This window comes from Manis javanica, chromosome 15 (assembly GCF_040802235.1).
Source record: "Manis javanica isolate MJ-LG chromosome 15, MJ_LKY, whole genome shotgun sequence".
NCBI lineage: Eukaryota > Metazoa > Chordata > Mammalia > Pholidota > Manidae > Manis > Manis javanica.
The window spans coordinates 24,455,257-24,469,056 of record NC_133170.1 but is presented as its reverse complement, the minus strand read 5'-3'; the positions used below and the strand labels follow the sequence as shown (position 1 = coordinate 24,469,056).

The window sequence follows — 13,800 nt, the reverse complement described above, 5'->3', positions numbered from 1 at the left end:
CTTGGAAAAGTGTAAAAACCTATAGCACAAAGGATCTTGTCCTCCCTCAACATAAACATGCTTTTTACCCCCTTCTCACTCCTAAATTTCATCCTCAGTAATCATCTATTCACTTTCTAATCATAGTATTAAATGTGTGGAAGTGTTATGTTCAATTTCTCCAGGAACTGAAGGAATAAAAAATTCTGGACTTAAGGACGCTGGGAAACATGTCAGTGCTATTGGCATTTGGGATCTAATCATTCTTTGTTATGGGAATGGGGGATGGGGAGGGCGATCCTCCACATTTCAAGTGTTTAGCAGCATCCCGGGCCTCTACCCACTAGATGTCAGTCGCACTCCCTTGGTTGTGACCTCCAAAAAATGCCTTCAGACATTGCCAGACATCCCCAGGTTGGGGGGAGGGGAACAAAATTGCCCCCAGTGGAGAACTACTTAACTGTGTTTATCACCTCCCTGAACTTTAGTATTTACTGCTCTCGGTGTCAAACTGATTCTACCTTCTTAGTCTGAGAGGTATTGGGAGTAAAAAGAGTTTTAAAACGGAGAAAGACAAGTACCAAATAATTTCCCTCATTTGTGGAGTATAACAACGAAGCAAAACTGAAGGAACAAAACAGAAGCAGACTCAGAGACTTCGAGAAGGGACTAGAGGTTACCAAAGGGGAGGGGTGGGGGACGGCGAGTGGGGAGGGAGGGAGAAGGGGATTGAGGGGTATTATGTTTAGTACACATGGTGTGGGGGATCACAGGGAGAACAGTGTAGCACAGAGAAGGCACATAGTGGATCTCTGGCATCTTACTACACGGATGGACAGTGACTGCATTGGGGTATGGGGTGGGGGATTTGACAATACGGGTAAATGTAGCAACCACGTTATTTTTTCATGTGAAACCTTCATAAGAGTGTATATCAATTGTTAGGAAAGAGTATAAAACCTAAATGTGATTTATTCCCACTAGGATGTTTAAACATTTTAACAGTAAAGTATGAACAAAGGGCCACGTGGTGGAAGCTGCTTGGCTGAGAGTGGAGGTGGGGGAATTGATAAGGGCCTGGCAATACCTGTTTGAGTTTTTCAAACCTACCAATAATAACACAAATGTAAAGGAAAGATATAACAGGTTTAGGCGACTTCTGGGAAAGAATGTGAACCCTGTAGTACTCAGCCAATGAGGAACCAGGGGAGGGACTCGCGTACTAGGAGATAAATTATTGGTGCCAAACTGCCCAGGTGTGCGTGCCCACCAGACACCTGATCTTGCAAGACCATCATTAAAGCCTCGCTCCGCTGTTCTGTTTGTCTCCGTGTCCACTTACTGAATTTGGACCAGTGAGTGTGTTTCTCACATCAATCATACCTTAATAAAAAAAAGTGCCTCAGGTTAGTCTATTTACAACCTCTGCTGAGAATCTCTGATCCAGGATTTGAAGGAATGCTGGCAGCAAGCAATGATTCAGCTCAAAATATATTTTTTTCATGGATAAAACTTGCTGGGGCAAAGGATGATTTTCCAGTAGGTTCAAATATCTGAAACATGGATGCAGCTTATCTGAAAACAGAGGAGAGACTTTAGATTCCTTTCTAAATATATGTGGGGAATATCTTTAAAATTTAAGAAAAATATTGATCATTGAAATTAGTTTCCAAAATCGGATTTGAAGTGGCTTAAAATAAGATAAATACTTAAAACAAACCAGTTAAAATAAAAAGAGCATCTTTACCTTGTAAAAGAGAACAAAGCAAATTCACTAGCTGTGGTAGCTCTATCTCTAGAAACCATGCTTGAACATTAAATTCAGTAGTAATCTTCCTTGTCAGGGCAGTGAAGAAGGAAATAGAGTGACTTTTTCATTATATTGTTTCACAAGAGAATGTAGCAGTTCTTCAAGAGAATTAAACTTTATTTTGGTAGCAAATTAAAACAGGAATTGAAACAGGAATTTATTGTATATCAGTGATACTTAGATAAAAAATAAGTTGGTCACAGGGATGGTAGTACAGCATGGAGAATATAGTCAATGATTCTAACATCTTTCTGTGTTGACAGCAGCACTAGTGGGGGTGAGGATTTAATAACATGGGTCACTTGAACCACTGTATTTTATATTTGAAACAAATGTAAGATTGTATAGTAAGGATACTTCAATTTTAAAAAAGAATTAAAAAACCCCAGGAATTTATTACTTAGCAATTTATACATGGATCACTGAATTATTTAATTATCATCATACCATCATTTCTGGTATTCTATTTCTTTTTTTTAACAAATTCATACTCTTATTTACTTTTCAATAAGTTTAAATCTTTAAGGCATATAGCATCGCATGGATTCTGTGTCTGATGGCCGTAGCAGGAATGTTGCTTCAGAATTTGGCAGGAGCCATGCTCCTGTTTCCGTTGGGTACAAGTTACATTTCTCCAGGCTTACTCCAGTTTTGTTTGGTTTGCCTCTAGGGGTCACTGTATTCTTTGCTTTGTACATCTCTCGTAGATGTAATTTATCAGTTTCATCGGAGCATAAACACCTTCAATTTTAAGGAGAGCTGTGGGCTCCCTCTGGTTGCAGAGACCCCGCTTATGGCCAGCAACAATGGCCTTGGACCACAGCCTTCCAGATGTATTTGTCGTTTTAGAAGTCATGTTCCCAGCAGGCTTCCACAAGCTTCAAAATGGTGGGAGAAGCCTATGTCATTCCTAATAAAGGTAAGGACTTAATATTAATTATAACTCAGCATGTAGTTTCTGTCCTCTTTCACACGGTGTTGCCTAGATGGTACCATTTAAACACATAGATGAACTTGGAATATCTTGAGCAGTTGTATTAACTTTCTTGAAAACTTTTCCCTTTAGTTTTCTAAGAATCTATGAGATCCAGTGCCCTCTGATGAGAGACTTGGAGAGCTGCTGTTTTATATTTCTGACTGTAGCATGTGTAAATCTTTCCTCAGTTTCTTTAGCATAATTATTATTTTTTAAATCTTCTTAGGTTCTTAAATATTTGCTAAATGAACTAAGAACGAGACTTTTTTTCACTCACAGAAATTGGGGAATCAGAATATATAGTTCAAAAGTAGAATACTAAGCAACGGGAAGAAGATTCTAGAATTCACCATCCTGAGCACTGAAGAGCGGAAGGAGCTCAGTTCTGCAGCCCAGGTGACTCCTTTAGATGCTGTCTCATATAGCTGTGACCAGAGATTGAATTCACTATCTTCCTTAGCAAAAGATGAGTTTTAGCTTGAGATATTGCTGTTCAGGTTAATGTCTACATTTCCACGCTGTTCTTATAATTAGATATGGCCACAGGGTTAAGTTCCAGCCAAAGAGGGCCAAGTAGATGTGTTATATGAGGCTTCCCACAGGGTTCTTAAGAGGAACAGATTGATGAAAGCATGAATGGATAGGCAGAATGTGGCAAATACGTATGGTACAGTGGGATGTTATTTAGCCTTAAAAAGGAATTTCTGCCACATGCTACCTAACACAGGTGAGAGCCTTGGAGACATTATGCTAAATGAAATAAGCAGATGTAAAAGGACAAATATTTTTGTGAAGGTACACTTATATGACCTAGAATAGTCGAATTTCTATTAGTAAAATGGTGGTTAGCCAGGGCTAGGGAGAGGAGGGAGTGGGGCATTGGTGTTTGGTGGGGAAGATGACAAAGTTGAGATGCACAGTGGTGATGTCCGTGCAATGACGTGGATGTACTTAATGCCACTGAGCCGTACAATTACAAAATATTAAAATGGTAAATGTTATTATGGTACATCTGTCCACAGTTTAAAAAAAGGGGGGGCGATGGCTTGGATCTTTGTTAAAGGTACAACAATCAATGGAGGAAAGACAGAATTTGCTCAACAAATTCTGCTAGAGCAAATTGGACATCTATATGTAAAAGAATTGAACCCCAACCTAGTTTCATATATTATATAAACATTAACTCAAAATGGATGATGGACTTAAACTTAAAACATAAAACTGAAAAACACAGAAGAACTCTTCAGGATCTAGAACTAGGCAGAGTTCTTAGAGCTACACTAAAAGCATAATCCATAAAAGGAAAAATCGATAAATTGGACTTTGTTAAAATTAAGAACTTTTGCTTCATGAAAATCCTTGTTAAGACAATGAAAAGGCAAGCTACAGTGTGGAGGGAAAGTGTTTGCAAATCATGTCTTCCACAAAGGACTAGTATCTATAATATATAAGAACTCTTGAAACTCAATAGTCAAAAAAAAAACCAAGTAGCCCAATTGGAAAATGGGCAAAAAACATGAACAGACGTAGAGATGGCACCAAATGCTGGTGAGGGTGTGCAGAGACAAGATCCCTCATACCTTGCTGCATTGGAGACCAGTACAGCCACTCTGGAAAAGATAGGGCAGCTTCTTTAAAATACTAACATGCAACGACCATGTGACACAGCAATTGTGTTCCTGGGCATTTACCTCAGAGAAATGAAAACTTATGGTCACATCCAAACCTTTATGTGAGTGTTTATAGCAGCTTTACTGTTATAGCTCCAAACCAGAAACTGGAAACACCTTCAGCAGTGAATGGTTAAGCAAACGGTGGTACATTGACACCATGGAACACCACTCAGCCATAAAAAGGAATGAACTATCGATACACACACAACATCCTGCACGAATTTCCAGAGTATTATGCTGAGTGAAAAAAGCCAATCTCCAAAGGTTAACTACTGTATGGCCCATTTATAGAACATTTTTGAAATGATGCAATTTGTTGGGAGCAAACCTGTGGGCCTTTAGGCAGACTCGGTCACAAAAGCCTTAAGACAACAGCAATGTTTGAGTAAAGTCTTTCCTGTAAAGTCAGCAACAATGAATCCATCCACGCGTTAGAAACAAGTTTTCCCCTATTACCAAGAAATGTATTTAGTGAACTCCTAGGTTAGAGCTAGTGGTTAGGTTACCTCGCAACATGTGCTTTTCTAGGTTAGAGCTAGTGGTTAGGCTACCTCGCAACATGTGCTTTTTCTGTCCTTTGTTAATCAAGAAACACCCTCTGCCCCAGGGGAAAGCCCCTCCCTTAAAAACCTCCCTCCCAAGGGCCCCCACCCCCAAAATGGCGAACTCCCCACTTCTCTTCCGGGTCCTCCATTCCCGCCGGCGCCAACCAAGACCCAATCACCCCTCTACACCTCCCCGCCGGTGCCACCTAAGGTCCAATTATCTCCTGACCCACGCCTTACTTGCTAACCTGTATAAATTGAGCCTGCAAACAATAAACTGTGCCAGCTTGATCAGACATCCTGTCTTGCTGGTCGTTCTTTGTGTCCCTTGCCTCTCTCTTTTTTTTTTTCAATTCTCTCCTCCAGGTCGTCCACCCCCGTTGATAGTCCTGCAGGTCGGGACACAATTGAGAATAGATGAGTGGATACCAGAAGGTAAGGATGGAAGGAAGTATAACTTTAAAAGGGTGACATGAGGTATCCTTACACTGATGGTAATGCATCTTGAGACTGTATCAGTGTCAATATTCTGGTTGTGATTTTGTACTGTGGTTTTAGAGGATGTTAGCATTGGGAGAAACTGGGTAATTGGGCTCCTTCTGTATGATTTCTTACAACTCCATGTGAGTCTACAATTACTTCGATAAAAAGTATAATTAAGAAAGGAAAAGGAAAGGGTCATGCACCAATTTGCTTTCTTTCCTTCTTCTGGTTTGCAGTGTAGTCAGGATGGCTGGAGCTCTAGCGGCTGTGATAGATCATGAATTACCTTGAGGATGATGTCATATGCTGATTGCGTATCATTACCAAACCCATTTCTAAGCCAGAAAATTAAATACATCAACTTCATTCTTTCCCATCCCTCCAACCTTGTACTTGTCCCTCCCTTTAGTCAAACAGAAGGAAGATCAAGGAAGCCTGTTAATGCAAGATAAAAATTAACTTCCTGGGGGAAGAGCTGAATAAAGAATTATGTGAGGTAGAACCTGGATGGGCAGACATGAAATATCAGATATATTCTGTAGATTTCATAAATTAACTTGTATTAGTTAGGTAATAAAAATAAGTCAGAGAAGGAAATTCAACTTCAAGGTAATTTTGGTGTTTAAATATAGGTCCACCCTCTCACTGCAACTCAAACTCTGGAAAACCTATTTTTCCATGCCTTTGCGACCCTGGGTTCACAGCACCTTCACTGAAATAAACAGTAAAACTCAACTGGGAGTTAAAGATGGCTGCCATGTCAACGATTACTTGACAATTTTCCCCTTCTTATCCATGGAAAATAATAACAAACTTCTCATTAAGATTTGCATTTCAAATGACTTAAACTTTATTTTGTCTTGTGTTTTAAAATTTGTTTTTATTTTTTAATAAAGTGGCCCTTGATTTTTTTGCATAGAAAAATGAGAATGAGAAAGCCATATTCATTATATTTCCTTTTTTAAAGAAATTAAAAATTTTTAAGTCTTTATTTATTTTTGTTAAAGTATCATTGATACACAATCTTATGAAGGTTTCACATGAACATTGTGGTTTCAACATTCACCCATACTATCAAGTTCCCATCCCATCATTGCAGTCACTGTCATAATTTCCTTATTAAAGGAACTCATTTTCCAATAAAAAATATTATATGCAAACTTCTTTGTGAGTATATTTAATGTGCATTTTTCTGAGGATGGTTCTCAGGGATCCCCAGAAAAATGGGTCCAGATCCATGTAGTTTTAATACTATCACTTTCTAACATGAATTCAGTACTACCTGTCCCTCAACTACTTTGCCTTAAGAGGCATTTCAGTATCAACTAAGGAAAAAAATCTAGTCTTCAAGCTTATGTACATAGGGTTTAGGTTAGATGGTAAGTTTTTGGTGGAAGATAGAAAGAGACTATGTATGAGAATGCGCAAATACTCTTCCTTTCTTTCTCCCTGCTCTGTATGGTGTATGCTTTTCCCTTTAATTTTCATGTTGCGAGTATGCAAGGCCTGGATAAAACTGTTGGGAGAAAGAGACACTGTTGCCATCATTTGGAAGAACAAAATGCATTTGCAGTGGGAATGACTGTTGCAACTCTAGGACTGAAAGTAGAGGGAACGTATTTTGATTCTTTTTTCCCTGCCTCCTCCTAAAATCAACAGGGCCAAGGCCAGGGTGTGTGTCTATGTGAAAGGACTGCCCCTGGCTTGCGGGGGGGAAAAATCCTTAAAATTAATGTAATCCTGACTAGTGTTCCTAATATGTTTGTATTTTTTTCCTGAATATTATTTTTCTGGGTGGGCTGGACTTTTGGGGGGAAAAAAAAGCCACTGTGTAAAAAGAGCTTTTCTCTTTGTCAACAAGTTACTCCCTAAATTAAGTCTATAGGCCCTAAATTTGCATATGATGAAGCAACTTTATTGTGCTATAGCTTGCATTTGAATTAAATAATAACATTTTAAGTGTAAGACAGTGATTGTCTTTTAGTGTTATCATTTGAAAGGACTGGTAAATTGCTTGCACAGAGGACTTGAAAAGCATATGCTGTTAAAAATAAAGACACAGGCCCAACCTGGGTCACTTCTGCTGGGCCAAGTCACCAAGCCTGAGCTTAATACCTCACCGAACTGCAGTCTCAACCTCCCCCAGAAGTGTGGTCAGTCAGGAATTCCCTGCTCAGCATCCATAAGATGTCACCTGTGTCCTCTCCAAAGATGCAGTAATCCATCTAATAAGACCCTTTTGACCCCAAATGAAGGTGACCCCACCTGAAAGGATCCGTTTTTTTCTGCTTATAACTTTCTTGTCCTGTCTTCAGAAAACCCCCTTTCTGCTTGGAGCATCTCCCTTCTTGCTGGAGGGGATGCTGTCTGATTCATGAATCACTTAATAAAGCCAATTAGATCTTCAAAGGCACTCAGTAGAATTTTAACAAGGCACATTGGGCCTGTTTTCTTGCTACTATTGGAATCCTCCTACCACCATATAAGTCCAGATTAACCCATTAGAGGATGATGCCAAATGGTGGATACCCATTCTTCCATATCATCCCAGCCAACCCATACAGGTAATCATAAACCAGCCAGCCCCAGCTACCCCACCAGCTGACTGCAGACACAAGGGTAAGCCCAACTGGGATGGGTCAAATTAAGTCCAAACCAGAATTACCCACTGGAGCTCAGCCCAAATTGCTGACCCTCAAAACTGTGAACAAAATGAATGGTGGCTTGTTTAAGACTAAGCTGTAAGCAGTTGTACAGCAAAAGCTAACTGATACTCTTCTTACTCCAAACACTAGACATTCCTGTTAAACGAGCATCCCCAATGCTGGTTCCCTGGTAAGAAGACTTACGGAAGTTAAAACGGTTGATTTGTATGTCTTGTAACTATTGATTCATCTGAAGAGCTTGTGCTCAATGTTTCCTAGTCCTCCTGAACTGCAAGGACTAAAATTTCATGTGTTGCCTGGGTATCTTAGAACTTCTTAGGAACCCAGGGGCCTAGCTTGGTATCTCAGAACTCCCTGCTCTTGCCAGATGCCCCCCATCCAGCTGGCTCTCCTCTCAGCTGGACTAGAGGTACCCTGCCTTTCCCGAGCTATGAGGTTTCCCTTCCCTGGAGCTCACAAAAATCATCAGACAAGCCAATCACATCTTCCCACAGGAACCAGGGGCACCCCTCCTTCTACTTACTACAAATCCCACCTCCCATGGTCTATTTGTTCTCTCTGCTCCCAAGTGCAACCCCCACTGTGTGGCCTGCATGGCCTTACCCCCTAGGCTTGTATGGAAGACTGAACTGCAGTCACCCTTACCTGTCCGGTGTCAAGTGTTGTATAAATGGGCCATATCGCTAGGGTAGGACTCCCTCCTTCACCTACAGGGTGAAGACGAGGTGAATAAAACATCTACTGATGCTTAACTAGATTTGTCCTCTTCAGCTGTGGCTTTTGCCATACTCTCTGGTCATAGTCAACACATTCTGCTGGAATTTCCTACCCAACCTGGACCTACACCTAGTTCTTTTATTCTGAAAAAGTATTTGTCATTCTCTCTCTCCTTTTTTGACTTACTTAAAATTCTCATTGTTCCTCTCATTTCAGCATTGTATATTCAAGGGGACACCTTTGTAGTCTACATTCTAATAGAAAAAGGGGAACAAAACCAGGGGGCGGCCCAGTGGGCAGGGCAGAGGCATGTTAGGGGCATTAGGTCCCATCAGTGGGAGGGGGGCAAGAGATCAAACAGGGTTCACATTGTGTTGGCATGTTTACAGCTTAAAAGACATTTTTTCTCATTGGTCTGGATCCTAAAACATCTCAGTGGATGGCCTCTACCTCAAAACTATTCCTTCTCGTTCTTCCCTCTAATTGTTAAATCTTGGTTGAACTCTTGGAAGAGATTCCTTAGTCAGTCTAATTGTTATTTCTCATTATCTATTTCCCCACTAGCTACGTCCTTCCATCTAAATATCTCTTTGATTAGCAAAGTCTATAATAGATTCTATAGAGGCTATGGATTTATAGCAAAGCCTATAGTAGGTATGTTCTAAGTTTACCTGCCTGAGAATACATTGCTTAAAACCAGGATGATGAGATAAATGATTAAAAAATTAAGTGAAGAGAATATCAGATTTTGCTCCACATGCATGGCAATAACAAAAGAAACGAAAGTTGTCTTTTGTGAAAGGTGTTTAAATGTCTCCAAAAGGTTAGGTTTCACCTTATTTTTAATCTTACCCCATCTGTTTACTGGTAGTTACAGCCATCAGAAAACTTCAGGAAAAATCCAAAGACCTGTGATTTCTAGGGTTAAGAGAATTAGGGAGAAGCTGTTAACTAGGGAGTCCACAAATGAATATTTACTGAAGACTTACTCTGAGCAGCCCCCTATTCCTGGTGCAGGGCATACAGCCATGTGAATTCCTTCCCTAGACTGTAGTTTGTACTTGAGAAGGGGGAGACCAATATATATATGTAAACTTATAAATAAATAAGCAGAGTTGGCATCGCAGTGCTTACCGGGCTTCCACAGGAAGAACCGTGAGGAGGGAAACCTCAGGGTGAAGTGGATGAGACAGACGACAGGTTGTAAGGCTCCATGGCTCAATGTAGGTGCACTTAGAGATTAATCTTTCTTTCCCCTTCCCAGTGACTCACAATTCTGCATATAGCATAACTGGCAAGAGCCTGCTCAGGGTACACAGGTGTCAAAGCCATTCAGTTTGACCTCCTTCTTCAAAGGGGAGGTAGTTTTGCAATGAACACCTAGACTTCAGTTTTTGTTAATCAAGTTCTCAATCAGCTATTTTATGTTTTTGGTACTGAAATTTTCAGACTCCGAACTGGTTTAATCAAACAAACAACTTGGATATCTTAAGTAGACTTCTCAGAGTTTAAGCATTAACCAAAGCCCTAGATTTTATTCTCAAAACTGTCCCTCCTCTTCCTGCCCTGTCACTTACCACCGTCCAAGACTCAAACTTGGGAATTATTCTTACAAGTCCCTCTGTCCTCATGCTCACTCCTTTACCCAGTTCATGACACCGATGCCCAAAGAGTTCTGAATTAACCAAAATAAATATGCACAGGATCCAGATAATACAACTGTCAGCTTTGATGGTGAAACTGACTGGTGAAATATGGGATACAGTAAGGTCCAAAAGGTGCTCCCAAGTCTAGGCGTGGTCACCTCATGGGGAGAGCTGGTCAACCATGCCAGGCCAAGACCACTCAAAGCCCAGAGCAGGTAAATTGCACCTGAGCAGCAATCCTCTCAGGAAAGAAACGGACCCAGAGGATGTCAGACTTGCTGCTTCAGGACAAAGTAATTCATTCTTCACTCACAGGGAGGCACTCTGGAATGGGGAAGAGATGGCAGAGCTTCTTAATACTGCTCCAAGGGAATAAAGGCAGTGGCGAGAAGATGGGGAGGATGAAATGGTTTCTCTTTTTGTTCTTGTTGCACATTTACTGTAACAATGGCTATGACTGAACTTAATTTGCAAAGCCAATCTTTTTTTTTTCAAAGCAGTTAGTTAAATCAGACTTATGTCAGAAAAGATCTAACTTTTCTATTCATACAACCATATATAAATACTCATTTTGGAAAAAAGCATTGAGAAATTATAAATGTATCTTTCAGGATGTTTTTAGAGTTTATTTTAAATTATGGAATCTCTAATATAACTCTTTTATCCATTTTTTAAATCTATAAAAACTTTCCATTACTTAATTTGTGATAATAGATAGCTAAAATTATGTTTCATATGAAACAAGAAAAAGGGGACTATACTATTTGGGGAAATGTATTTACATTGATAGTATTAACTCTGGTTTGCAAATATAATTAACTTGGTTTAGGATAGATAGAGAGTCTATCTGGAGATCTCTTGCCGACTCCTGAATGCTCCAAGTGCTTACAGAGGAAAAAAGCCTAAGGGAGGTAGACAGATGGGTCAGAGACCACTTATGAGTTCTCCCAAGAAGTTGGCTCTCTATTTTGCTGTTATTGTGACCAGAGAAGACTAAAAATTAAGCCTGAGAATGGGATAGCCACATAACATACATCCTTTGGTGCTGCAGAACTCCAGGTTAACTGCTAGAATTTGCGGTACTAGATACCTCTGGATGCAGAGGGGATGTGGAAAGAGCATCACCAACAACAGCCAAACCCACCAAGGTCCCTTCTCCACCCCTGAACCCAGACTGCTGCACCCACCTTACACAGCGGACTTGCTGAGGGAACTTAACTGAAGAAAAGTACGAGGCATCAGTTTGGAAAGACAGGGACTGCTGTTCACAGATGAGAAAACTGAGGTTTAAGTACAAGGCATACAACTGCTGGCAAGTAGCAGAACTCAGGCTGGACACCAGGCAACCCGTTTCAGAGTCCACCTGCTTAACCACTACCAAATACTGCCCTCTATTAAAATATCAAATGCAATTCTTAAATGAGAAATGGAAGAATAACACTAAGCAAACTTGCCAGAGCTGAAAAAAAGATTACATAGAACAGGGGACCATGACTCTAACCATAAAGAAATTAATCAAATTCAAGAATCAAGGAAGAAACTCCAAGAGCACGGGAGGGAAGAAAATGTGAGCTTGCAAAACTCAGAAATCACACGGTGTGGGAGGCACAAGGGAGAAATTGGAAAACTCAGTAGGAGATAGAAGAGTTATTGAGTGGGAATAACAATTTAGAAAGATTAGAGAAAAATAAAGACAAGCAAAAGCAATCCAAAAGACACACAACTGTACTCCCCAAAGAAAGTAACAATTATGGAACAGAACGATTCTGAAGATACCATTCAAGAAAAACTAAGAAAACAAACTTAAAGAACACACCATGTTCCAAGAGGAAATGACCCACAATGGTCAAAGCAGAGCTACTCTGGCAAACTAAACGGGCAAAGAGAGACACTTTTGAGCAGAAAAATAAGACACTTGAGGCAGCGAAGGGAGCAAGCTGGCCTCAGATCTCATCAACAGTCAACATTCACAACATTAGAACAATACTTACCAATATCCTTGAAGAGGAGTGAGACAAGCATTTTTTCAAGAAAAAAGGACAGTTCTGGACGTGAAAGAACTCACAAACGGAGTCTTTTCTGAAGAAAACACTATGGAGGAAGTCAATTGAGAAGTAACTGGGTTGCCTACAGCAGAGATGGCAATGAGCATTAAATGTATCTAACCATAGATTTAAAACACACTTTAAAAAGCATGCAGATAATCTAATAGAGATGACAACAAATTTGAAAGGAAGGGATGAGATGATAGAGTTAAGTGGTTCCATACGTAGTTGGGTTTAAAAGTTATAATTCAAACCTGGCAATTCTGAACCACAAAACACTGGAAGATAATTTAACTGACTTAAGAGGTAGACGGGAAAGGAAGAGGGAAGAGGAGATGTACAATAATCATCGTCCACCCTAGAAAAAGAGGTACTAAAGGAAGTAAAGGCATTATGACGTTTAAATCATGAGAGTAACAATTAGGAAGAAAATGAGAACCCTCCTAAATTCCTTTGGAACTACACACATACACACAAACATAGCTGGTGTGCTGAAATGAGTTTTCACCCACTGAAATTCTTCCAGACCGTATTACACAAAACTTGAATCTTTGCTATAGATGTCACACAGTGATTCAAAAAGGTGAATATCAATAGGCAAAGTATACAATTTAATAAATTTCTTGAATTTGATCCTCTGTCATAGACAATGTTATTCTAAAATATATATATAGACTTAAGTATTTGGAGATGAAGGGTTATAATCTGAAATTTACTGTCAAATAGCTCAGCTAAAAAAGTTTTAAAAGTAAATGTGGCTAACTTACTACACTGATAGTGACTGCAATCGGCAGGGGGACGAGGGGCGGTGAGGACTTGATAATATGGGTGAATGTTGAAACCCCAATGTTGTTCATGTGAAGCCTTCATAAGATTGTATATCAATGATACTCTAATAATAAAAAAAAGTAAATGTGGCTAATGCTAACCATTGCTGTTATCTAGGGGAATTGTACACCAAAGTTCATTGTCCTAACTTGGAAGTTTTATGTAGTTTGCAATTTTAAAAAGTTAAAATGAAAAATGCTGGGTGAATGAAAGTAGAAACTTACAGCTTACACATATTGCAACCAGTTAGAAAATCTAATGGAGATACCTCGAAACACCTTAAAAAGGACCCAAAAGTTGTTAAGAGGTACACAATAGAGAATATTTGCCAAAACACACTCATTTAACTTTCATGTTAGCCCCTTACTATGTAGCCGTGAACAAGTTATTTCTCTGCTTCAGTTTCCTGTAAAATGATACGAAAAGTAACAT

The 13,800-nt window shown here is 39.7% G+C and overlaps 1 pseudogene; it reads right to left on the bottom strand.

The window, feature by feature from the left end:
* Positions 1-2,302: 2,302 nt before the first annotated feature.
* On the bottom strand, positions 2,303-2,645 carry LOC118970605 (large ribosomal subunit protein eL33 pseudogene; annotated as a pseudogene).
* Between the last annotated feature and the right edge of the window lie 11,155 nt (positions 2,646-13,800).